Source organism: Typopeltis vanoorti, chromosome 8, assembly GCF_054136105.1.
Source record: "Typopeltis vanoorti isolate ZY-2024b chromosome 8, IOZ_Tvanoo_1.0, whole genome shotgun sequence".
In the NCBI taxonomy this organism is placed as follows: domain Eukaryota; kingdom Metazoa; phylum Arthropoda; class Arachnida; order Uropygi; family Thelyphonidae; genus Typopeltis; species Typopeltis vanoorti.
The window spans coordinates 142,531,321-142,559,272 of NC_143556.1; the positions used below are offsets into that span (position 1 = coordinate 142,531,321).

General features: G+C 36.6%; 2 protein-coding genes across 9 annotated transcripts in view; one reads left to right on the top strand and one right to left on the bottom strand.

The window, feature by feature from the left end:
* Positions 1 to 7,444, top strand: part of LOC150104397 (NAD(P)H pyrophosphatase NUDT13, mitochondrial-like) — a 581,172-nt gene extending 573,728 nt beyond the window's left edge. For all 8 annotated transcript variants that reach the window (XM_090396341.1, XM_090396343.1, XM_090396344.1 and 5 more), the window contains one exon: positions 7,218 to 7,444. The gene's annotated coding sequence lies outside the window, so the exon portion shown is untranslated. The remainder of the gene's footprint in view (positions 1 to 7,217) is intronic.
* Positions 1 to 27,952, bottom strand: part of Cad74A (cadherin 74A) — an 850,889-nt gene that overhangs the window by 16,435 nt on the left and 806,502 nt on the right. The window lies entirely within an intron of this gene.

Consider the following 27,952-nt stretch of genomic DNA (forward strand, 5'->3'; position numbering starts at 1 on the left):
CGTTTCAAATAACTTGACAAAAAACGTTACATAAAAAGGCTTATCATTTTATATATATATAGGGTAGATATGCAATTTATGTTACACTGTTATGATTAACCTTTTCTTTAGTTAAAGCATAAAGCTTTGTAATTCAGCAGACTTACAAAGACTAACTGCTGACTTATATATATACACACACCTTGTATATATTGTATTGTATAGAACTATGGCACAAGTTTATCTAAAAACAAGAATTCAAATCCTTCATAGGAAAAGTTAAACTAAAAAGATGTAAACTATCTGTATTACAAGATAAGCTGCAGCCTAAAGATTATTCCAAACATCTCTCATCTGCAATTAACTCTATTCATTTATTAAACAAAATCTGATCAGATACAAATAGTTATACAATTATTAGAGAAATTCTGTGAATTTGTTATAAATATTCATTAGATATGTTGTTGATTTCTAATGAAACTCCAAGGCGTTTGACCAGGTGCCAGACCTGGTCAAACGCCTTGGAGATATCAAGTGCAACCGCTTGAGATTTGCCAAACTTCTCCATGACATTTGTCCAGAGATATGTGAGCAGATTTCCTGTTGATCAGCAGCGACGGAATCCATAATGACGGTCATTTATTAGATGTGTAGCTTCAAGGTAGTGTAGGAGTTGGGAATTGATGATTTTTTCCATTATTTTAGACAGGACTGAGATAGCAAGATGGGATGGTAGTTGGATGACAGTGACTAGTCGTCCTTCTTGGCAATGGGTGGAATATATGTCAATTTCCAGGCTGTGGGATAGATACCAGTGGAGTAAGACAGTATAGCAGGTATCTGGAATGGTTGGGGGACATTTGCCATTGTCAGTTATGTGTGCATTGGAAGCAAAGTGTGAGGCTAGGAGATTGGCCTTTTTTGTAGGTGATGATGCAATGGAGCCATCTGGGTATGATAGAGGTGGGAACAACCGATTGCTTTGGCGAGAGACCAAAAGGCTTAGCTGCCGTTTGGATATGCTGCTAATTTCCTGCTTTTTGCTCTTTCGAACTTTGTTTTGGAAGCATCGATTGTTTTTTTTTTTTTTTTGCATTTATTTCGGGCTTGGTTATAAAGTTCTAAAGGAGGGTGTAGTTCTTGATTTGAGCCAATAATGGTATGTTTGGCTTTTCATATGTACAGCCTTTGCACATCTTTTGGAAAACCAGGGTTTGGTTAGGGAATGGCAGATCAGAGTACTGTGGGGAATGTATGATTCCATGCTTGTGAGGATTACTTTGGCTATGAGTTAGGTGCATGTGTTTGGGTTGGGAGATTGGAAGCAATAGTCTAACCATGGGAATGAGGCATAGAAGTTGTGGAGGCTGTCCCACTTGGCACTGTCATAATGCTAAACTACTCTTGTATGGGAGTGGCTGTATAAGTGTTGTTGCATGAGGTAGGAGATGATTGTGAGGCAAATGTGATTGCTAGGCAATTCTGACTACTAGGTTGTGGTCAGAATTGCCTAGCAGGCTCTCTACATTCAATGTGTATTTCGAAGGGTCATTGGTCAGGAAGAGATCTAGGGTATTTGGAGAATGGTTGGCATCTGAACTAGTTGTGCCATCATTAGTGATGGCGAATGTTTCAGCATCTCTGCCTGCAAGATCTGTACAACTGAAGGAGGAAAGCCAGTTGGTGTTGTGGACATTAAATCTCCTAGGAGGATGATTTCGCTGTTGGGAAAGTGGGACTCAAGGAAGTCAATTTTTAAGGAGAGGAAATTAAAGACCTCGGAGTAAAAATCCTACTTAAATCCAATCTAACATATCTCCTTCTGAAAAGAAAGCTTTATATTCACTAAGATGCAACAGTCATCTTGTTATCACCAAAGCAGACAAGGGAAAAGCTACAGTACTTATGCACTCTGCAAATTATAAAAGAAAAATTTCTTATTTACTACGAGATCATTCAACCTACCAGGAACTGGATCTTAATCCCACTAACAGGAAACTTAGGAAATTAAACTCCCTTCTAGACGAAGTTATAAGTTTAGATGCCGAGACCATAGAAAAGTTAAAAATGTATTTTGCAAGAGCACTGAGGTTCTATGGTCTACAAAAGATCCATAAGAAAGACATTCCTCTTCATCCAGTTATAGACTGCATTGATTCATCTATGTATCGCATAGCCAAATATTTAGCAAACCTACTGAAATCACACGTAGGCAAGTCTCACTTTTTTAAAAAACCCTTCGGATTAATGTTTTCAGCTAATATCAATACTTTAAATCCTTGTATCAAATTCACTATGAAAATTGAAAGAGACAACAAATTATCGTTTTTTTGACATTCTTCTCATCCGTTCATAGAAAACCCACATTCACTGGATGTCACATTCCTCAACAGTCTGCACATCATCCTTCTCAAAAGACAGGAAATCAAAGTATTTAATTCTACGAGCTAAAAATAATTTTTCAACTCCCCATTATTTACAATAAGAATTCTCTACTATCGAACAATATATGAAATTAAATGGCTTCTCTGAAAGAACTACATAACATCAGCATTTCAAAACTGATTTCAAGAAATATGATTTAATAGCGACATTGGAATTTAAGGAGAAAGGTGACCAGCAGGCACATGAACAGTATAAAGCGCAGGCCAGAAGGGTAACGAGTGTGGTAAGAAAAGCAAAAAAGGATTACAAAAGAACATTAGCCATGCAGGCTAAAGAGAACCCTAAACAGTTTTTTAGATATGCAGCAAGTAAAAGGAAAAATGTACATGGCACAATGATTTTAAAGAATGCCGATGGTAGGGAGGTAACTGAATCAGTTGATATAGTTGAGTTACTGAGTGAGCACTTTGCAAGTATATATCAACCAGGTGGTGACATTGCAGAAACGAATAAACCAGTAGATTATACGGGAATTGTGGTGAATGAAGTGGAGGTGAGTAGTCTATTGCATAACCTAAATTTCAATACATCCGTGGGATTGGATGGTATACCAGCTCGTGTCGTACGAGAAGCAGCTAAAGAATTGTCAGTACCCTTGACCGTTTTGTTTAATTGGAGTCTCGGGTCTGGGTTAGTCCTGAGGGGGTGGAAAGAGGGGAAAATAGTTCCACTGCATAAAGGTGGTTCCAAGACTGTTGTTGTAAATTACCGACCGATTAGCATATCAGGAATCATTGTCAAGGTCTTAAAGAAATTAGTCAAGAAAAGAATACAGGATTGGATAGATGAGAATGGGATATTGTATGGGGGACAACATGGTTTTGTGAAGGGTAGATCATGCCTCAGTAACTTGCTCACGTTTTATAACACAGGGATGGCTGAACTGGATAGGGGTAATGGGTTTACAGTGATACTACTAGACCTTGCCAAGGCCTTTGACAGGATACCACATGGAACCCTAATCAGTAAACTGGAGCAGATGGGGATAGATATAGGGTTGGTGAGATGGATAGGAGGGTGGTTGAAGGAGAGATACCAGAGAGTGGTTTATTCAGGAGTGGAGTCTAAAAGACGGCTTGTGACTAGTGGTGTGCCACAGGGCTCTGTTCTTGGGCCACTGCTTTTCAATTTGTTCATCAATGATATAGGAAAGGATTTGAGAGGAAGTGTTCACTTGTTTGCTGATGATGCAAAGTTGGGTAGAGCAATTGTGAGTGCACAGGATGTCAAAATTTTACAGGATGATTTGGATAGTTTGGAGGACTGGGCTAGGAAAAATGGATGCCAATTTAATGTGGCAAAGTGTAAGGTTATGCACTTTGGGGTGAAAAGAATGGCAGCAGTATATCGCATTGGTGGAACCGTACTCCAGGAGATTGATGAGGCCAGGGATTTGGTAGTGTTGGTGGACATGGAGTTGAAGTTTAGGGGGCACATCGCAAAAGTGACTAAATCAGCTCATCAAATCACTTGGATTCTGAAAAATACTTTAACATGCAGAGACAAACAAGTTGTTGTTCCTCTGTATCGAGCCTTGATAAGACCCCATCTGGACTACTGTGCCTAGTTATGGGCACCAGGGTTTCTTCGCGATGGGGAGGAAGTGGAGAGGATCCAGAGATGAGTGACCAAGATGATAGCAGGTCTGTGGAATGAACCTTATGAGAATAGGTTGAAGATTTGCGGGTTGCAGAGATTGCACGATAGGCGAAGGAGGGGTGATATGATTGAGACATTCACATTACTGAAGGGTTTCTATAAGATTGATCCAGAAGATATTTTTGAAAATATGACTGGTGGTGGGAGGACTAGGGGCCATGCATGGAAGCTGGGCAAGAGAGCATGGTTGACAAGGGTGTTAGAGCACCAAAACCTGGTTTGAGAGAAAATTTAAAGAAGCCTGTGAAATGCTAAAATACAATCCAAACCTGAACAAAAATGACGGACTAATCATTCCAAGAATGTGGATGACCCATCTGCAATCCTTTTAGCAACCGGAACAAGCTCAGAAGGAAATCTCAATACGAGAGGACTTTTGAAATTTTTAATGTAGTTCTGTTTTTATTTTCCATTAGAGGTCAGGCTAGATAAAAGATTAATAAGCATTTTAGATTCATTTTACCTTTGTAAAGTGCAATAGCATGTAGCACGCTTCTTATACATATGTATTTTTCTGATGATGACCTCAATACAGAGGTTGAAACGTCAAATGTTACTTTCCCAATATTAAGTAGTGTAATTATTTTAATGTGTTTTGTGTCTCCCTAAATTCTTAACCACAGAAGACATTCAAGAATGTGTTAGCAGAGCTAATCTCAGATGGTATTGTCATTTAAACAGAATGGGAGAGAAAAGGATGGCAGGAAAAAAGAACCAGAGAAAGACCAAAATCGAGATGGACTGTGGCATTAAAAAGCCTTAGAAATAGAAATATAAGATTTATTGACACTGGAATCTTGACAGATAACAGATTAATTTGAAAGAAAATTGTTGATAGTCAGTTTAGTAATGATATAATTTTTTCATGTAGTACTATCCTATATCCTATAGTACTAATAATATCCTGTGCCTGTTAAGAATTTCATGATGACAATCAATAAATGGCATATAACAACAATATATGCCACTTATCAATTGCACATTGAAAACATAATGATAATATACAATTATACAATTATTTTATTAATCTGATGTTTCTGAGACATACAAGCAAACAAAACATGAAAATCAACTCATCTGCATGAAATATATAGCACATGCAGTTGGTAGAATATAATATATTAGTGTTGATGTAACAGCAGTAATATGCAAAATGTGAATATACCATTAGATTCCCAAATTATTATTGACACCTACAAAGTGTCCAAAAACTTATTGAGGGGGAGCATCTACTTTACAACTCTCTGTCACCACTTCTATCCATCTACATCAATGCCATCTACTGCTCACTATCACCACTATTATTTTTTGCCTGTAAAGTGCATGTGTCCTGAAGGATGATTTGTCTGTATATGGGAGAAAAAACCCTGCTGCCTCCATATGAGATTGGCTAACTCACCTTCAATTGAAAAAAGGAAAAAAAAAAAACAAAGATTCCTCCCGTCATGACGAGAATCAACTTTGGCCTTTCCCATCTGAAGGGTGCAAAGTATCATCGTTCTTCCAATTATGCTATGGAGGCTTACCCAGATTAAAAAAAAAGTGGTGCTGAGTGTCAGCATGATTGAGGTAAAGTTATTTATTCCTATTTAAGTTCAGAATGCATATGTATGCTCCATGGTGCTAGTATTACTCCCAGTCTTCCATGGCATCCAAAGACTCATCATGAAAGGTTTAGCACTCACAGACCTCAATAACTATCATACCATGGCTTGAATACATTTGATGTTAGAGCACTCACCACCCACTCTGGGAATATATTCTACTTAGCAACCATCCCTGTCAAAGAGTTGGCTGAGTGGTTTGCATACCAGCTCTCCAACCAACAGGTCACAAATCCTGCTGCAGGTATGGATGTTTGTGATTGTCTTACCTTATGTGCTGCTATAATTTTTGATATGGTGCAGTGTGACTTTTGCTGTCGTTGTGCCATTTAAACCATAAATCATCATCGTCACCTGCCAAATATCTCTCATTTTTGCATCTCCTTAATTTCCCCTATCTATTTGATAGGCTCCTCTCACCAAGTTATACGTCTCAATCATACCAACCCTCCACCTCCTCCTATCTTTGTTAGTTATCCCTAGTTTCAAAGATTTATTCAAAGTGAAATTTTTAAGAAGTAATACTTTTCTTGAATGAATGAATGAATTCACAGTGGATATTTCATCTCTGAGTGTTATATGAACAATGAGAATGTGGATCTGGGCTAGAGAGAAAACTGATGTTTAGTCTGAAGAATTCTCTACTCACATAAGATTGGATTTTAAAAGAGGATCTGAAGAAAGTCAAGTTCATTGTACTAGTCCAGAAAGTGCTTGTTATAGGAATAGGCAGCATATGATCATCAGTAATTTGACTGAGTTATTTCCTTTGCTGGCTTAAAATGTAGGCTACTATATACAAAAATAATATAAGATGTTGTAAAAGATAGTGTTGTGGCCGGGTTGACTACATGCCAGAAAGAACACTATTGTTTTTACAAAAAATTCTGAATACAATTAATAGGCTGTTGCCATGCTAGTAATTTATGATCTAGATAAGACAAAACAGCCACTTATGCTAAATATTCAAAAGATATTCAGCGATTTATTTAAGGATGTAAGTGACATTAAAAAAATAAAAAATAAAATCTTTGGCTATCTGCACTTCTAAACTTTTTTATCATACTGTTTTAAAGTATCTTGAAGGATAATTTGGAATTAGGTAATTGTATGGTAAATGTATTATTGTATACCACATGCAGCAGTTACATAACTGTAACTGCTGCATCTAGGGAAAACATTCTTATTCATAGATATGACTTACTGGGTGAATTTGTGAATTCCATGATATTTGAAAGAAGGTCAAAAATTAATTCAGTATTGAATCATCAGTATTTAAGCAGTTTTTCTTCCAGTCTATTTATTTATTTTGTTCATTCATTTCATCTGCCTTTTACCTCTAAAATTCTACAGTTTTGCTCCTCCTTTTGCAAACACATATATAGCTATATAGTTTAGACAGAATTACCTAATTCTGTCTAAACATGATGCCATATGTCAATATTTAGTACTCTGATATACTCTATTTTTTATACTAATGTACTGTACATTAGTATAATCTTCCTATATTAATTTGCTCTCTTCTTACAGGTTTCCATGGATAATGAAAAAGAGAGAAATTGGAGGTAACCATTGTTATCAAACATCTGCAAAAGGAAGGTCTGTGAAGGGGTATCATCATGCAGTCATCAAGAAATGGGACATAAAATTTAAATGTCATAGCACTTTGATTAAATTTGCTTGTGATTTGGTTTGATACATTAGCTGGTGTGTGAGTTGCTGATTCGGTACATTTTAATAAAGATTTTAAATGATAATATTTTCAGTTCAATGTATTGAAACATCCACATTGATAGTATACTTTTACATCCAGAATAAACAGATTCATTATATGAATTTGAATTAAAACAATCACATCTAGAAATGGACCATAGTCAGTTAGTTTTAATTATCAATCTGCTCCAGAACTATTCAAGTGATTGATCTGACTGAAATGCACAACCTCCAGGTACAATATGTAATCTATTCACAAACAAACATAACAGAAATTTAACATGAAATTGTAAGTTTACATATAGCAGCACTGTCTGATTGTAATAAAATCTTAACAGATTAGGGGGAAGACAGTGCCAGCCTGATAACTTGGATATTTTAGGTGCAATTCTGACCAACACAATTCCAAGAATATGGTATGCAAGTTGTGCTTCTTTTGCTAATGGCGATAACTGTTTCAAAAATAGATATTTCTGAGTGTTGCCTCTTACATTATGTCTCTTGTCACTTGGATCTTTTAATGGTTCTCATCTTGGCTTTACGTAGCTCTAATTCAAATACTTGCTATCTTGCAGGGTGATACGGTATTATTAACTCCAGGAAGTCGACAGACTCAGCGAGGGAGGCCCTAACATCATGTCAAGAGCAACTATTCGACATTCACACAGTATCTATCATACCTCGCCTTGAACTCATTCACAGTCATGGCACCCACAACAGACTCTGGCAGCTTATTCCACTCATTCACCACTCGCCAAGTAAAAAACCTAGCTCTAACACCCTTGCTAACCACATTCTTGCCCAGCTTCCATGTATGGCCCCTAGTCTTCCCACCACCATTCCTATTCTCAAAAATATCTTCTGAATTAATCTTATAGAAACCATTCAGTAATTTCAATGCCTCAATCATATCACCCCTTTTCCGCAACCCACACATCTTCAATCTGTTCTCATAAGATTCATTCCACAGACCTGCTATCATCTTGGTCACTTGTCTCTGGATCCTCTCCACCAAGAAGAAACCCTGGCGCCCATATCTGGGCACAGTAGTCTAGATGGGGGTATTATCAAGGCTCGATACAGAGGAACAATAACTGGTTTGTCTTTGCTTGTTAAAGTATTTTTCAGCAACCAAGTGATTTGATGAGCTGATTTAGCCACTTTTGCGATGTGCCACCTAAACTTCAACTATATGTCCACCTACACTTCAAAATTCCTGGCCTCATCAATCTCCTGGAGTACAGTTCCACCAATGTGATATACTGCTGCTAATCTTTTCACCCCAAAATGCATAACCTTACACTTTGCCACATTAAACTGACATCCATTTTCCTTAGCAGAGTCCTCCAAACTATCCAAATCATCTTGCAAAATTTTGACATCCTGTGCACTCACTATTGCTCTATCCAACTTGGCATCATCAGCAAACAGGTGAACACTTCCTCTCAGATCCTTTCCTATACTGTTAATGAACAAATTGAAAAGTAGTGATCCAAGAACAGAACTCTTTGGCACACCACTAGTCACAGGCCATCTTTTGGACTCTACTCCTGAATAAACCACTCTCTGATATCTCTCCATCAACCACCCTCCTATCCATCTCACCAACCCTATATCCATCCCCATATGTTTACTGATTAGAATTCCATGTGGTATCCTGTCAAAGGCCTTAGCAAGGTCCAGTAGAATCACTGTAAACCCATTACCCTTATCCAGTTCAGCCGTCACTGTGTTATAAAACGTGAGCAAGTTACTGAGGCATGATCTACCCTTCACAAAACCATGTTGTTCCCCATAGAGTATCCCATTTTCATCTATCCAATCCTGTATTTTTCTCGACTAATTTCTCCAAGACCTTGACAACCATTCCTGATATGCTAATCGGTTGGTAATTTACAACAGCAGTCTTGGAACCTCCTTTATGCAGTGGAACTTTTCCATCCCCTCGGTACTAATCCAGACCCGAGACTCAAATTAAACAAAATCAAGGGGCACTGTCAGTTCTTTAGCCGCTTCACGAATGATACGAGCTGGTATACCATCCAGTCCCACAGAAGTATTGACATTGAGGTTTTGTAATAGACTATTCACCTCCACTTCATTCACCGCAATTCCCGTATAATCTATTGGTTCATTCATTCCTGCAATATCACCACCTGGATGATATATTCTTGCAAAGTGCTTGCTCAGTAATTCAACTATATCAGCTGATTCAGTTAACTCCCTACCATCGGCATTCTTTAAAATCATTCTGCCATTTACATTTTTTCTTTTACTTGCAACATATCGAAAAAACTGTTTGGGATACTCTTTAGCCTGCATGGCTAATGTTCATTCATAATTCGTTTTTGCTTTTCTTACCACACTCGTTACCCTTCTGGCCTGCACTTTATACTGTTCATGTGCCTGCTGGTCACCTTTCTCCTTAAATTCCCTCCATAGTTGTTTCTTTTTTTTGCAGCTCAAGCTTAATAGTGTTATTCATCCATTTAACCCCAACTTGATTTATTATTTGGACTCTAGATATACAGTCAGCCATTGCCTCATGCAAACACTTCTTAACTGCCTCCCATGCCCTATCAACACCCTTGCAGTTTTACATGCCATGGCACTGAACCAATCAAACTCCTAAGCTTTTCATACTTACTAGCCTGATAATTCCAAATGTACCCTGTCTTAATTGTAAATTCCACACCTTTAGCTACCTCCTAAGTCAAGACCCTATGATCACTCTCACTAATTGGTGGCAACGTAGTCATATTCGTTACAGCCAAATTCTTAGATGCAATTAGTAGGTAATTAGATGCAAGCACTCTCTGACCCTGAGTATTTTTTTTATTACATTCTGTCTGAGATAGTTATCCCTTAATAACTGCATAAGATCCGATTCCTTCCTCCCATGTGCCCTCTCCTCCTTCCAATGAATGTTACCATAGTTAAAATCTCCCATAATAATTACCCTCCTTCCACTCCTTTCTTCTATTTGCTTATGCATACCATCTCCACCATCTATTTCATCACCTGGTCTATAGCAGCACCCAACTGTATATTTTGTTCTGCTAGTTTCAATCTCACACCAAATGGCCTCAAATATGCTCTTTTCTGTAACCTGCAGTTCCACTTCTATTTTCCTTGGCTGTAGCTCATCAGCTATCATCAATAACACTCCTACCCCCATTTTATTCTTCCTGTCACTCCTGAACACACCATACCCCTCACATTCAATCCCACTAACTATATAATCTTCTTTCAGCCATGTTTCACCAATGCCTGGAAGTGCCAACCAAGGCCAAAAATTCTTCCTTCTTGTTCCTAATACTTCTGGCATTAGTATACATGAATTGCAGAAGCCCATTTGTCCCATCCCTATTTTGATGCCTTATACTAACTTACACTAACTAATCATTCTGATTTGTTGTCTTTCATACTCGCTCCGGCATATTACACACATTCATACACTCAACTGTCTCCCTAAAGTCTGCATATCTACTCCTCCCCCCCTTAATAACTCTAGTTTCCCTGATTCTGCACATCCACTTCTACTACATTCAACACCTGTTCAAGTCTCCGTACACCAAATCCATTCAAATATAAACTATCCATCTTATATAAATCCTTTCGCCCATCAAACTCACTCCACACATCCACAAATTCCACGCCACTCCTGCATAATTCACTCATAATGCCGTTAGCGATTATGGCCCCCTCCTTCCATACTCTTCACTGTCATACCGCGGCAACACTCACCATCCTAACTCTCTCTCTCTCTCTCTCCTCTTTTGCTACCTCAAGCAATTCCTTCAAATCCTCTCTCATAGCCATTTTGTCTCCTTTCAAATCATTTGTACCTGCTATTACTATCAATTCTTTCACCCCCTGCTTTTGCATTCTAATTGACTCGCTTACATCCTTAACATTCGCACCAGGTTGGTACGATTTTGTTAAACTCTCAACTATCACACCTCCTCTTACTAAGGAATCTCTGTACAACACTCGCTCTTTCATTTTGTTTACACTCACTATCATACTCTTATTTTTCCTATCATACTTTTGCCATTTATTAGTCGGTACACTCGGTAAACATTTTTACCAACGCTCCAGCTGTCCTGTGTATCACTCTGCATAACCATGCGATCTCACTCATTGCATCAGTCTGATCATTTTTATTTTCTGTTAATTCATTCATCCGTGCTGTATGTTTACCTTCATTCTCACTTTTGACGCCACTCTCACAGCTATCTGGTACTACCTCGCAAATGTCACTCGCATATCACCCTCACGACCTGAAACACTCTTTAAATCCTCGCATTCCTTACACTTTCTGCCCACATTCACTCCACTATCGTTGTTTAACTAGACTCCAACCACTCTCCTCAATGCATACATTTTGCAAACGGTACACGGAATGAAATCCTTTAAATTAAAATTTTTAGACAAAGATGGTGACCTGAACTCCATCTTTGTATTTCTCTTCATGGGGGCCATGTGCAAAATAATCGTATCTATCAATTTACTAATTAAAATACTCAGAAAGCAAAAATCACCCAGACACGCTAAGATACGAAAAGTAAATAACACTATGTAAGATTCAAGCAAATTTACCAATTATTACTCAAAATAATACTTATCTGTTCAGGAGCTCTCTACAAACACTACACTAATGTGTAATGGTCATTCCATTTTTTCTCCATGCAGTATAGTAGTCTTCAGTTTGTTAGCAATGTTTTTGGTCAGAGATCATGTTTCACTTCCGAGTCATAACTGGAAATATTCAGCTATGAAATTTATTTAAAGGGTACATTGGGATATTGCTTTTCAGCATGGAATATACTGCCTAAGATGACGGTGAGAGTGCATACAGTGAATGAGTTTGAGTGATTACAGACTCAATCTGTGATTATTACAAGACTTCTTGTAATAATCACAAAAAAATTGATCCCAAGGTTTTTTTTTTTTTTTTTTACGAAGTGGCTACAAAAGATTACAATGGAAGAAAACTGTGAGAAAAAAAATCATGAATTCAGTTGGTTGGATAAACTTTGGTAATGATGTTTTATCATAGTGGAAGTGAGAAAGAAAGAAATTATAAATAAAATAATATTACCAAAGTTTATAAAACCAAGCTGAATTTATTATTTCTTTCTCAGCCAGCCTTCTTCCACTGTAATCTTTTGCAGCCACTCTGAAAAAAGTATCTTTTTTGGGGATGGATTTCTGTGGGATTATTATTATTCTGCATCTCCATGAATTCATCATGAGAGGTCTATCTTAGACAGCACAAATTATATCATGCCACTCATTAAATTCATTCACCTCATGCACTCTCACTACCTCAGGTAATACATTCCATTCTCCATGCAAAAAAACTTATTTCATATCTTCTTGCACACTACTTCCATTTGCAACTTCCAGGGATGGCCTGTTGTCGTTGTTTATTCCTCCTGATTGTACCATATGAAAAGTCACTACAGTATCAATCTATTTAATACTTCTCAACAGTTTGAATGTCAATCTTATCACCACTTCATCCTTATAACCAATTTTCTGCTGTCCTAATATCATTTTTGTTAACCACAGGTAGTCTGATCATGTGTTTTGAAAAGTCACAATATAAGCACTATTAATGATAGCCCTCCCATGATTTTCATCATTTGCAGTCAGCTGAATATCTCCATTTTAATCCAGTGACAATATCACTGACATAGAGGTTGAATAGTAATAGTCCCAGTTCCTCCTGTAACCTTCCTCCTTTGTGATACTGCTCCCCCATACAAAACTCTCTGATATCTATCAGAAAGCCAATTTTTAATCTCTGAGCCATCAACTCAATATATAAACCCACAAAATGTAATTTAAATATCAACTTCTTGTGGGTGTTGAACTACAAAATGATGTGTTTGTTTAGGAGTTTTATGGCACAAGGATGATCATACTATATCAGTAATGATCAAAGCAGCATACAGGGTCAAGAATACCTTCATAAATAAACAAATACATGAAAAGGTTTAAATAAATAAGAATATACAAAAGGTAGGTGTAAAGAAGTGCGTGCAGAAACGAGTGTAAAAAAGGTGCATAAAAGATAGATGTAAAAAGGTCTGTGAAATATAAGTGTTAAAAAAGTTTGTAAAACATGAAAAAAAAATCCAATCATATATTAAAAGACTATGTACAAAAAAACAGTGTATAAATAAAAATATAAGTAGACTATATATGGTGAAAAATATTGATTTTCATTAAAAATTTAAAAGCAAAGGAGACACTTGGTAAGTCTGATAAAATCTGAGTGTACAGGGCTCTGACAGATTAAATATGACTAAAATAGTGACCACACTCATTACTAAAATGAGGACATTTGATTAAAATATGACTGATGGTTAGTCTTAGTTACGAGAAGATGGGATTGATATATGGATTTTTAACATCTCTACTAATGCTTTACCATTGACTTCTTGGTGCATGAGGATTTATCAGATGTTGAGGATATACTGCCTTTCAGGAAGCAAATAGGATATACTGCCTCTTAGCCTCATAATAGGTGATGTATTACTCTAATTTTATTTTTTGTATCTCCTTCATCTTTACCTATGACATGCTCAGGTACTGCTTGTGGTCTCTTCACAGTTAGATCACAGAGGTGGTTTTTGATGTTTTGCTCTTGAAGTCTTTATTCTCATAATCTTTACTACCACAATGGGCACAAATGGCAGAGTCACAATAGGCAGTTTTAGAATGACCATACTTCTAACATTTAAATCATCACAAAAGATTTGGAATATAGTGTCTTGCTGGACAGCTGAGATAAACTACTCTGATAGATACACCCAATTCATCATTGACATGGTAGATTGGTTCCAGAAAAAAACCGTGTAAAAAAGAATATAGCGCATATGAAAAAATAGAAGAATGGTTCCAGATGTGAAAACTTGATATGAACAATAAGTTATTTTCAAACGAAACATATGAAAATCGTTGAATAAAACTAAATTTTAATGGAATATTTTTTATTTTAAATACTTATTCAAAGTATATACATATGTATCTTTCTTAAAGAAAATAGTGTGTCACTAATAAAACAGAAATCCAAAAAGGTCCAAATACACCCACACATACGGTTATTACTTAAATTTTATTTGCTGTCACTTTCTGACAGTAGCCGCATTCTTTTGTGTGAGACTTTAATTAAATCACTTCTATCACTTGAAACACTTTGGCTGTCCTGTTCATACTGCAATGGTGAAATGTTTTCTTCAGTAAAAGGAACTAAATTAACACCAATTCCAATAATTCTGAAGGTTGATTTTTTTTTTTTTACCATGAGCTCTGTAATTAATTGTTGAGATTCTGTTTTGAACTAGATCTTTGTATAATTCTTCATATCACACCATACATGACTTCAGTTCACGTTTAAGCTGTTCATCTGATTCAGTATTTGGATCATGTGTAAGAAAATAATTTTGCAATTTACTAGCCATTTGAAGCCCTTCTTTAATTAATCCTGCAGCGAGTGAAATCTCTTCATCATCATCACTTTTTTTCTTTTTCATCGAGATTCTCAAGAACAGCTTCTATTATTTTGTCATTGTCAACCATCAATTCTTCAATATCTATAGATAAAAAATCACCAAATCCTTCTCTGCCAACTGCATGTGCTAATCTGATGATACTGGAATATTCAGTTGTATGCAAAGGAACAGGGTTTTTCTTTTTCACACATTCTGGCCAAGTAGCTTTCCAGCATGCATTTAAAGTTGATGGTTTCAATTCTGATAATGCCAACTTAGCAAGTTTGATGCAATCCAAAATAGAAAATTTCTTCAACACATCAATAACTTTCAGTAAATTATCCTTATCTAGTTTATCCAAAATGTATTGGAATGTTCTTCTAATGTAGTAAGTTTTGAAGGTAGTAATCACACCCTGGTCTAGTGGTTGTATTAAGGATGTTGTATTAGGTGGCAGAAAACAAAATTCCAAATTTGGGTGTTCTAAAACAGGATGGCCAGGTGCACTGTCTATAATCAATAAAATTTTCAAGTCCAGATTTTTTTCCATTAAATAGCATTTAACTTCTGGAACAAAACATTGATTCTGGAACCATTCATTAAAAATTTCTTTTTTAACCCAACCTTTTTTGTTTGTCTTCCAGTGAACTGGAAATGTGTTAAAATCCACACCTTACATTGCCTGCGGTCTTAGGGATTGATTATTGAGTAATGGTTTTAATATACAATCTGCTGAAGCATTGCTGCAAAATAATAGTCACACGATCCTTAGCTGCTTTAAAGCCACCAACACTTTTGTGATTTCACTATCTAAGTTCTGCTTGGCATCTTCTACTTGGAACCAATGGCGAGTGAATCGTAATTATAAAAATTTATTTTTTTCTTGTCACCACAGTTGTCTACATTCTGTAGCGTAGAGTAATCCCTGATATTTAAAACATCGAGGGGGTTCTCCAATAAGTACATACGTACCGTTCTAGGAAATGATAATTATAATGGAAATACCCTTTTTAACAGAACTGAATTCAAACAGAAATTTTAAAAATAAGTGCCATTCAAACTGTGTTAAATCAAAATATACCATGCAAAAATAGAATTGCTTTTGTTTTCTAAACCGTGTTATTTCAAAATCATGTAAAAAAAAAGGCTGTGTAAAACGAGAATTACCTGTACTGTGATTTTGATGTATTGAAGATAAGGTAATGTTCTTAGTGGTAACCAGGTGTCCATCCTTATATATATGAGGATTCTTCTCATGGCTGTCACTCCTAAGTTATTGAGTTCAGTGCAGATCTGCAGGAAGGTCCCATTCTGATATTATACCTCTAGAAAAGTTTAAAGTTTTGTGGGAGGTAATTGTAATTGGTATTCATGGATGCTGCATGAAGTAATTTTTTAGATTGTGCTTTTCTTGCTTCGATAAGAATATCTGTAAATACAGATTCTTTACAGATTTGGGAGATCCTGCCAGTGATTTTACAGTTGATGTTTCTATGGTGTTTACATGATTGGGGATTATTGAGGGCCGTGATCAACAATCACGGGTAAAATATTATTCATTCTCAGAAGTCTGATTTGGCATCAGAGCTTCCCACTCCATATGGAGCAATGCATGGATGCTCACTCTTCAGCAAGCAATGACTGTACTCGGGAGTGGAAAGGCAAAATTTTGTTGCCAAAAACAAACAAAAATTAGCATGCAATTACATGGGGAGGGGAAATAAACTCACAATTACCCCCTCCAAAAAAAAAAAAAAACACTCGTGTTTATTTTTTATTCAATGTATTAACTGCTCTCATAGCTATATTTCTCTATTTTTTGAAAAAAAAGTAGTACTTTTTTTAAACAGAATAAAAGAAGAAAGGTTAGCATAAGAGTTTGATGCCAAGATGACAGAAATAAAAGATCCAGAGGAAGACCAAAATCTAGAGAGACTGATGCAGTAAGAAGTACTCAGGAAGAATGTAAAAGTTGTGACAATATTGAATCCATGACAAGTAACAGACTAATTTGGAGGAAATTTGGTGATAAGAAGTTTGTTATAATGTAAACTAAATCATGTTATACTCTTGCAGTATTCTCTGTGTCCTTGAGGACATGTGTTAAGCATTTGAAGATTATGATCAGTTTTCTGTTTAGTGATGTTGATTATGACCAGTTTTCTGTTTGGTGGATGTGAGCAGCACCCATGAAACGGGTGAGTAAAAATGCAGAATCTAGATTTTCAAGCAACAAAATCCATGGAGTAGTCAATACCAAGTATAAAAGTGGTTGGAGACCTAAGCACATGCTACATTTTATGTATGTCAAATGCTAGAAGTATGTATTGGGAATAAGAGAGATAAGCTTTTGGCAGTGGCTAGTGCAACCTAGCCAAACGTTATGGGCATTGGTGAGATTTGGCTGAGAGCAAACAGTGTAGTCAAGAGAGAATGTCAGAGGTATAGTATTTTCATGGAGGATAGAAAAGACAGGATGGGGATAGGAGTACTGCTGATGATAACAGATGAATTTCAGTCAAAAAATTTGGGATTGGGATAGGTGAGCAGATGGCAGTTTGTTCGATGCAATCTAATGTGAGATAGAGGCCTATAGGACAAAATATGCAGTTGGTTGCTGTTGCAGGCTGGGGGGGGGGGGGTGCAAGGAATGATGTGGAAAACATGCATCAGCAAATTAGCAAAATGAGTGCAGGTTGAGTAATTATCATGGGGGACTTCAATTATACAGATGAGCTGGAAGGAGGAAAGATCATATGAAAGGAAGCAAATGAAATTCATACACCTACTAGAAGATAATTATTTGAAACAGCATGAGATGGAAGGAACTTGGGTATGAGAGTGTTGGATTTGGTCAGAGGATCAGTTTTGTTCATAACCCAAGATGGTCTCACACATGCACATACTGCTGCTGAATGGGTAGAGAGATCATGTGGTCTTGAATTGGGAAGTTGCAAAATATTGAATTTTCAGTTAAGAAGAGGTATACATATGGTGACTAGCTATCCTGGATTCTAGTACACTGTCCTACATCAGTAAATGTCCCAGAAAACATTCTGGATTTTGAAAATAACCCATTTTTATCTAGTTAATTTTTTTTTTTTTTAATTTAAATATTGAGTGAAAATTACAACACAGTGTTGGTATGCTTATCAATTTGCCACCACATCATCATAAACATTAGCAATGTTTATGATGATGGAGTTTCTCATACAAATATAATTCACCCTTTGAGTTAATTAGTTATCACTTATCGGTGGCAATATTATTTCATAGGTCATACTGACAATGTTACAATGTTTTCTTTCTCTTATATTTGCATTGCTAATAGAACACACAGTCAATGAATAAGTAAATATCTAAATATGTTTACTAATCTCACTGAAGTTGCATAGCTGTATCAAACAAAATACTATCCAATCTCCATATTGTACAAGGATTTTTAAATTAAAATATTTACAGAAATTTTAAAATAACAGATGTAATGTTGTTTTCTAAGATGCCACAAATTATGAATTTTTTTTTTTGCATATTTTACAAGCAGTTATGCTCATTTTTGAAACTTTGGAGTCTCTGTTTACTGGAAATGAATGAACAGAAATGTGTCTTCTTCTTCTTCTTGGCTTTGCATAGTAAGCAAGTGTTTGCCTGTAATGTTTTCAGATGTTTAAAAAGTCTTCTGCCCATCTCCTATCGGTGTCCCTTTAGTTTATATTTCCAGGCAATATTTAGGCATCTGTCCTCATTCTAGGGGCAAATTCTCCATGCTTGCTGCACAAGCTCATTAATTGAAAAAGAAATAATATTTATTTGTTAATAAATGCATTTATAAGCATTCCATTTAAGCTTTTATTTTTGTAGACAGAAGACGTCAGAAGCTTGCGCGGCAATAATTGAGCTTTGCATTGTGTATCGAAGGCCGATGCTTGCTCGTCTAAAAGTTACCTTGGCTTGCTCGGTTGTGGGAGCTTCCAGGTCCTCGCTGCAGCACTGTGATTTCATGCACGTGCATAGCCATTTCCACTCCCTTCACGTTGTCTTAAACACAAGGCCATACACAATCAACGTAGTTCTAGCCAGTGAGCTGCAGCCAGCCTTTACAAGTGTGCGTGTTGCTTGGAAAACTTAAGTTACAACCAACTTTTTATGATGATTTTATTGACCAGTTCATAAAGAAGAACCGTAGGGTAGAATTTGTATTCAAGTAGCTAAATTGAAAAAGATAGAATATCATTTGTAAAATAAATGTTGTATTTGTATGATTAAATGTACATAAATTTCTAAATATAGAGTTTTAAATGGTCAGTAATTCATTATTCCGCTAATCAGACTTCAATCACACCTCTCACTCCCTGAATGATAACAAGAGCAAGCGTAAATTTCAAGACCAGCATTCGCCTCTGCCTCATTCATTCTTTCTACATAGTTTTTGCAGTTCTTTCTATAGTTTGTGATATATTATGCTAATTATGGATAATTGTTTTCTTATTTTTTCATTTTTTATTTTGTCTATTCTATTATAGCCTGCGAGCGATCTTAGGAACTTCATTTCTCCAGCTTCCACTTGCCTCTTATCTTGTTCTCTCCAAGTCCATGTTTCACTGCCATATTTCAGAATTGGTTTGACTATTATTTTATATAGTTTTATTTGGGTTGTTCTAGACATCTGTTTGTGTCTGTTCAAAGTTCCAATGACTGCTAAGAATTTTTACTTTTTATATGCAATGTCGATTTCTGCATTGGGGTTTATGTAATTTCCTAGATATTTAAATTTGTTCACTTGTTCTATTACTTTGTTGTGGATGACTAGTTTGCATCTTTTAATTTCTTTACCTTGAAATTCTATTGATTTTGTTTTATTTATTGAGATTTTCATGTCATACTGTTCTATTGTTTTGTTCAATATGTGCAGATTTTTCTGTAATTGGTCTTCATTTTCAGCAAAAATAGCTTGATCGTCAGCATACAAAAGGCTGGTTAATTCTTTATTTCCTATCTTAATTCCTATGATTTTGTTTTTCCTCCACTCTCTTGAAATTTTTTCCGTACACACATATATATATATATATATATTGAAGAGTATTGGTGACAATCCACTTCCTTGAATGAGACCTCTATTGGTTTTATTTATTTTTCCCGGTTGTTTCATTATTCATTTTAATTTTAATACAGCTTTTTTCCATTATATTTGCTATTGCTTTTGTGCTTTGAAGTGGAGCTTTCAATTCATTTTTTGATTAATATTGATTAATTTTGTTCTGTTGACAAGTTCTCGGCCTAACAATGAAAACGTTATAATTTCAAAATTATTTTTATTTTTCAACATAATCTCCCCTAAGACTAATACATTTATTTCAACAATGATCCAGCACCATTATCCCATCCCTGTAGTGGTTCTCAGTAAAATCTGCGAAATACCCCTCTACAGCTGCAATCACCTCTTGATTCGAAGAAAAATGCTGACCAATGAGAAGTAGTTTTAGTTTTGGGAAGAGATAGAAGTCAGAAGGAGAAAAAATTTCAGGAATAAGGTGGATGTTCCAACAATTCATAGTGCAGATCCCTTCATTTTCCCATTGCAAAAACACTTTTGTGGGTAGGTATATTATCCTGATGAAAGATGATTTTTTTTCTTCTGCAAACTGGGTCTTTTCTTGCGAATTTTTTCATCTAGTCTGGTTAAAAGATCGGAATAATATTCCCTGGTTATTGTTTTACCTTTTTCAAGATAATTAATAAACAAAATGCCTTTTGCATCCCAAAACACCGATGCCATGACCTTTCCTGCTGATGGAATTGACTTTGTCTTCTTTGGCGCTGAACAACTGGCTTCTGTCCACTGTTTTGACTGCTGTTTGGATTCTGGTGTGTTATGGTGAAGCCAAGTCTCATCCATTGTAATAAATCAATGCACAAAATCAGTTTTATTCTTGTTAAAATGCTCCAAGTACTGTTCAGAGATTTTTATGTGAGTGCGTTTTTGATCGGCTGTGAGCATGTGTGGCACCATCTTGCACAAAGCTTTTCATTTGCAATTCTTCATGCAAAATATATCCTACACGTTCTTTTGAAATGCCTATAGTCTCAGCAATTTCACGCAATTTGACTCTGGCCATCCAATACCATATCGTGCACACGATTAATGATTTCTGGTGTTGTTACACATTTTGGACGTCCTTCACGTGGATCATCTTCAAGGCTGGTACGGCGACGTTTATACTCGGTAGCCCATTTCTTAATTGTCAAAAATGAAGGAGAAGAGTGCCGATAAACTTTTATGAACTTCTAATGAATTTCTTTTGGTATTTAAACCTTCTTTTACAAAGAATTTTATAACCACACTATACTAAATTTTATCCATTTTAAAGGATACAGACAACACTTTTGCTTTAGACAGCTGTATAAAACAAACTACTTGATAGAATGACTTGCAATTTCACATGGATGACAGATGTACCAACTTAGAAAAAGAATTTTGCTGATAGTGTTGCCATCTATGGTCAAGGCCGAGAACCTTTCAGACCACCTTCGTATGTTGGCAGGAATTGCATGAAATTGATGAGGTTGGGGACTTGAGGATAATAGTGGACAGAGAGTTGAGGTTCAGATGGAATATTGCAAAAGCTGATAAAATAGCTGAAAGGATCTTGGATGCTGTAAAACACATTTTACTAGATTAACTGAAACTTTACTTGTTAAAGTTTATTAGGATATTATTCCTTTCTATAAGCTATCATTTGGTTGCATCTTGACTACTGTGATCAGATTTGGTCATCTGGGTTTCTTTGGGATCAGGAGGTAATGGAAAGGTTTCAGAGATGGCTGAACAAGCTAGTGTCATGTCTTGGGAATGCTTTCTATGAGTTCAAGTTGAAGGAGATTCTATAAGATTGACACATAGGAAATTTTTCAATATATGATGAATAATGGGAGAACTAGGGAATCACTCTTAAAAGTTGTGTAAGAGTTGGGTGTGCATACTAGATTTTTACTTGTCTAATGGTGACTGAATGGAATGGATTACCAGAGTGAGTTGTGAGTGCCCTGACAGTGAATGAATTTAAGGAGAGGTATTGTATGTATAGAGGTTAGTATGGGTTTTCCATGATGAGTCTTTGGAATCCATGGAGATACCCATATAATAATGTATGAACATTTATCATCCTGATCAACACCTATATACAGTTCAATTTCATACTTACTAAATCAACTTCTCATTCTCCTCCTCCATTCTATACACATCCCTTCTTTGGAACAGTCTACCCCCATACTGTTTTTTACCAATGATAACAATCCCAAGCTCTTTAAAGAAACAAATCAACAAATTTCTTTCTTCTCTCTCTAACTGTTTGCCCACACACGGTATTGTTGTGTCATAGTTCTTGTGACTGCTTGTACATGGGGCTATATATATATATATGAGTATATTATTATATCACACCTCCAGGAAGTACAACTCTTTGTGTTACTACTCCATCAACCTTCATCACTTAACACCATCTAGCGCCAACTATCACCACTAATACTTTCACAAACATCCCACGGTGGGATACGAGCCCGCTTCCTTTTGGCTGGAAAGCGGATACTCTAACCACTCAGCTAACCAGGCCGGCAACTATGAAACTGTTTCATAACTATTATTGTTCTCTTCAGTCTCTACTGCTTTGCTACCTTCCACCCTGGAAACTTTAGTTTCCTTTCCCTGACGCTCTTACTTGTTTACATAACAACCTCTACAAATATCTCCATGCTACTTTGCTCAAATGGAACCTTTACAGTTCTCTCTTATCATCACATGCACTCCAAACATCCATTTGGGTATGCAAAAATGAATACAAAAATGTTTGCATTTTTGCTATTATTTATTCACAATTACTGCCCCTTTTTCAATTCTGCATTACAATACTTAGTACATTCACTCCCTCACAGTTTCTAACGTGGATCCTAAACTCTTGCACAGCTGAATTCAGACTTCCTCTCAAATCATTCATATAAACCATCACTATCATCTCATCCACATTCTCACTTTACCATAGTTGCACTCTCCATATAAGTTCTTCCATATAAGCACTCCTTTGACACTCAACTCTGTATACCCTGAATAACTGAGTACATCATGCTCCTCACAAATCCATTCATTCTCTTGCTGGTATCCCTTTCTCTTTCTTATCCACTTACCCCACCTTCCCATTTTCTCCCACTTTCTTCCCTTCCTATCACTTCTCTGTCCCCGGCTCCTGAACTTTCTTTACTTATTTTTTTCCTTGCTCTTGCTTTACTTTCACTTAAAATTCACTGACATAAGTTTCTCAACCACACTGTCTAAAATTAAATCCATCAACACTTCTTGCAAATTTTACTCATCTCGACACATGCTACTTGTGTCTGTCTGTGAGGCTCACACATTTCCAGCTCAATAAATCTGCTGCTATTAAAGCATAAAAATGTGCTAGGGAACTGACACTGCCTTTGACCTCGCTTTGCAATGAAAGTCTGGCTGTGGGAAAGGTGCCCAGGACATGGAAGGAAGGTAAGATAGTGCCATTGCATAAGGGCAGTACCAGACTGGAATTGTCTAATTATAGGCCAGTTTGTGTGTCATCAGTAGTTAGTAAGATCTTGGAGAAAGTAGTGAAGGACTGTATACAGCATTGGGCAGATGAGGATAATGTTATCTGTGAGAGTCAACGTGGATTTGTAAAAGAGCGATCTTGTTTTAGCAATATGCTAGCCTTTTATGATAAAGTTACAAGACCATTAGACGAGGGAAAGGTATATACTGCCATTTTCTTAGTGAAGGCATTTGACAGGGTGCCACATAATAAGCTGATATTTAAGTTGCAGCACATGAGTCTGGATGTCAGATTGGTCAACTGGATTCAGGATTGGCTGTCCAATAGGTATCAGAGAGTTGTGTATGGTGGGGCAGTTTCAAGGAAACAGAGGGTTACAAGTGGGGTCCCACAGGGCTCAGTACTGGGACCTATATTGTTTAACCTTTATATCAATGACATTGTCAGTGGATTGCAAGGGGATATTCAGTTGTTTGCAGATGATGTGAAGCTGGGAAGGATTATTAGTAATAGTGCAGATGCGGCAGCCCTGCAAGAGGATTTGAATAAGCTAAATAGATGGGCAAATGAATGGGGGTATAGGTTTAATGCAGCAAAATGTAAGGTCTTGAGGTTTGGGAAACATCGATGGGACATTGCATACTCTATCGGAGGAGTTATACTGGAGTAAGTAGGGGAGACAAGAGATCTGGGGTTGTTGATTGATAGAAACCTGAAATTAGAGGGACATATTGCAAACATGGTGAAGGTAACACAGAGGATTGCTGCAATAATGAGAAGGACTCTGACCTGCAGAGATAAAACAGTTATCATTCCGTTGTATAAGAACCCTGATCAGACCACACTTGGACTATTGTTCTTCGATTTGGTCCCCAGAATTTGAAGGGGATAAATTAACTGTGGAAAGGATACAAAGGCAGATAACAAAGAAAATAGTGTGGTTTCAGAACTATACAATGATAGTTATGAGGATCAACTGAGGGAATGTGGACTGCAGAGTTTGGTGGATAGAAGAAGGAGAGGTGATATGATTGAGACTTTTAAACTGTTGAGAGGTGGTTACAGGGTTGACACCGGGAAGTTCTTTCGCTTGGTTGAACAGGAGGAAGGAGTGATGACAACAGGCCATCCCTGGAAGTTACGAAGGAAACTGAAAAAAAGAGGGTGAGGAGTGGTTTCTTTGCATGGAGGGTGGTTGAACCGTGGAATGCACTGCCTGATGGAGTGGTGAGAGCAAGAATGGTCAATGAGTGGTATGATAGAATTTGTGTTTCTTGGGGGGGGGACCTCCCCTCGATGAGTCTTGATAGACTTTGTGTTTCTTAGGAAGGACCTCCCACGATGAGTCTTTTTACTCCATGGAGGCCTGAATAATAATAATAAGTTAACACCCAAATCATGTACTTTCCATTGTACTATATTTCATGCATACATCCATTTGTCGACTGTTAAATTTTTAATGATTTACAGGAAGTGTACATGCCAGAAGCATAGAATGCCACAAGATTCACTACTATGCTATGTTAAATATAATCATTAAATGGTTGCTGACTGGGCGACAAAAAATTAATTGAGGTATGGTGGCTGCTTATTAATGGAAACAAATAACGATACAACATATCAAATAAAGTACACAAATATCTCATAAAAAAACAATGGCAAAACTTATACAAATAGACCAAATTCAGTCAAACTAACTTGTATGTATGTATGTATGTATATATATATATATATATATATATATATCAGTATAGACGAAGCCCTTTGGTCGGAAAGACCTGGGTTTGATTCCTCTCAGTGACACGAGGAACTTTATCTGGTCTCTTTCGACTAAAGGTGAGTTAGCTAGTCTCATATGGAGGTGGGGGGGGGGAGGTTTCATTTAGAAACTCAGGTTTTTTGTCCTCCAGAACAGGCAAACCGGCCTGTGAACACACATGGATTACAATCATGAATATGTCCCAGCCATATGCCAGTCCCGAGTCCAGATAAAATAGATGGGGATTCAGTAATGGTGAACTACCCTGTAAAAATCTCACCAGGAATACTTTTTGAGCAAAGGAAAATCAGTCAATTAGTGTATATGTTAACGACAAAGTGTAAAATTAGGCATTGCACAGAATGCCTAGGCACTCTACAGAATGTGTAAGTGGGACGTCAAAGTATGAAATGCTTAGATTTTCACACATTTCCTAGGCATTCTATAGAATGCCAAAAGGCAAATCAGCAAAGTATAAAATACTCCTGGCAGTGACTTTTAATGTGGAAAGGTGAATCGCGTGACTTTTGACACTCGCCTCAAACAGAGAGCCATAGCACTTCCGCCATTTGCATTGCTGGGTTTTGACTTTCGACACTCGTCTTGCTGCACAAAAAGGGGCTGAGAAAGCTACATTGTCTGGCCAGGAATCATGGCATGTTGACATGCAACGACGATTCTATGAAGAACTATCTAAAGTTTGAGCCAATGGTGCTAAAAACTGCGTTTTTTTTAACTGAAACTACCTACCAAAAGTTAGTGAACGATGTGAAAAATGCTAAGATGGCTTCTATGAAGATACCACGTGACTTTTGGCTGCTGAATCGCTATGATGTGATGGTCATAGAAAACAAAAGTAAGTTGATTTATCCTGTTAAAGAAGGCATCAGTGAAATCCAGTTTTACGTCACAGATTCTGAGTTATTTAATGTACTTCATGAAGCTCATTTGGCCATTGGCCATGGAGGCATTCTATACAATGCCTGTTTTTGACACTTTGTGGGTAACATATATATATATATATATATATATATATATATATAATGTGTGTGTGTGTGTGTGTAACAGTGTTGCAATGAGAAATAGTCTATTTGAACGGTGCTATGAAAAGTGTTTTTTTCCCCCTCTAAATTATGATGGGTTGATTTGTATAATATTGCTTTAGTGTGATTGAAAGATTGGATATAATAATTATACTGTAATATTATAGTGCTAAAATTGTTCACTTTGGTTATTTACGTAATTAACATGGAAGTACTTTCAACATTACAAAAATTGTGGCAGTGTCTGTAAAGAAGTATATGCCAGCAGTGAGGAAGGTTTAGACTCGGAGATCAAGTTTTTCCCTGGAATTTTTGCAATGGATAAGATGCTTCATGTATGTGTCCAAAAACGTTAAAGATTTATGGAGTGTTAGATGGAACGATAAAAAGGAATGTATTACAGTATGTGAGAAGTGCGATGAAAGGCTAGGACATTCCAAAAATGAGAATGGTGTTACCAGGAATAATCAGAAAATGGATGGAGGTGCTTGCAATGGTAATAATAGAAGTGATGTGGAAGAACCTAGGCAAGAGTTAATGAAAATAAAGAGTCAAGTTATATGTATGGAAATTGAATGTTTTAAACAAGAGCATAGCTGGTGTAAATGACAAGGAAGTTAACAAGAAGCAAATATCTAAGGATTACAGGGTTGCTTTATATGATGACTCACACATTGAAGATGTTGTAAAGAAAAAAGTGCACAAGACATATTTTACGGGTGGTACAATAAAAGAAATATCAGATGCTTTGCATAGAAGGAAGGAACGGGCATCAGAATTAGTGGCAGTGGTGGATACAAATGACTTGAATAGTGCTACAAGGAAAGTGGAAAGGGATTGTTGCAGGAAATGAAGAATAAGTGTTATTGGGAAATTGGTTAGTTTGTTGCCCAGATGTGACAGTAGTGAACTGAGAAGGAGCGCAATGATACTGAATGACAAATGGCTAAATTGTTTTAAGCAAAGAGTGTTCAATTTTTGAATGTATAGAACAAATTTGAAGGGAAGTCAGACTGCTTCAAAGATGATATAATGCATTTGGTTAGTTTAGTCATTTGGAGCGATTGTTGTTTACTAAGTGTACACAGAGTTGATGCAAAATTAGTACCACAAAAAATCAGAGAGAGGTTGAGAAGCAGGTTGTTATGCTTGTGTATGTTAATGTACAGAGTATCAGAAATAAAAGGGCTGAGTTTGTAGCATTGATTGGATCAGTAAACCCAAAGATAATTGGCATAAGTGAAACTTGGTTGACTGAGGATGATATACTGTCAGGACTTGAAATGGTGGGATGGGATATAGAATATTACGAAAGGATAGATATATGAAGAGAGGATCGAGGGAGTACTGTTATTGGTAGCAGAGGAATTGTGTCCTTGAGTCGAAGTATAAAATACTAATACGTGTGAAGATTTTGAAGCTGTTTGGTGTGAAGTTGAGATCAACAGAATGTATATCTAATAGGATGCTGTAATAGGCAGGAAATGTGGAGAGTATTGATTGTGAAATGTTTAAAGAAATTAGTTGGGAAAGTAAAAGGAAGATCATCCTAATGGGAGGTTTTAATTATAAGAATGTGGATTGGAAAGAAGAGATAGTATATAGTAACAAGGAGAGTGAAGTTTTTGAGTTTCTGTGGGATAACTTCCAATTAGGGTACCGAGCGGATAAA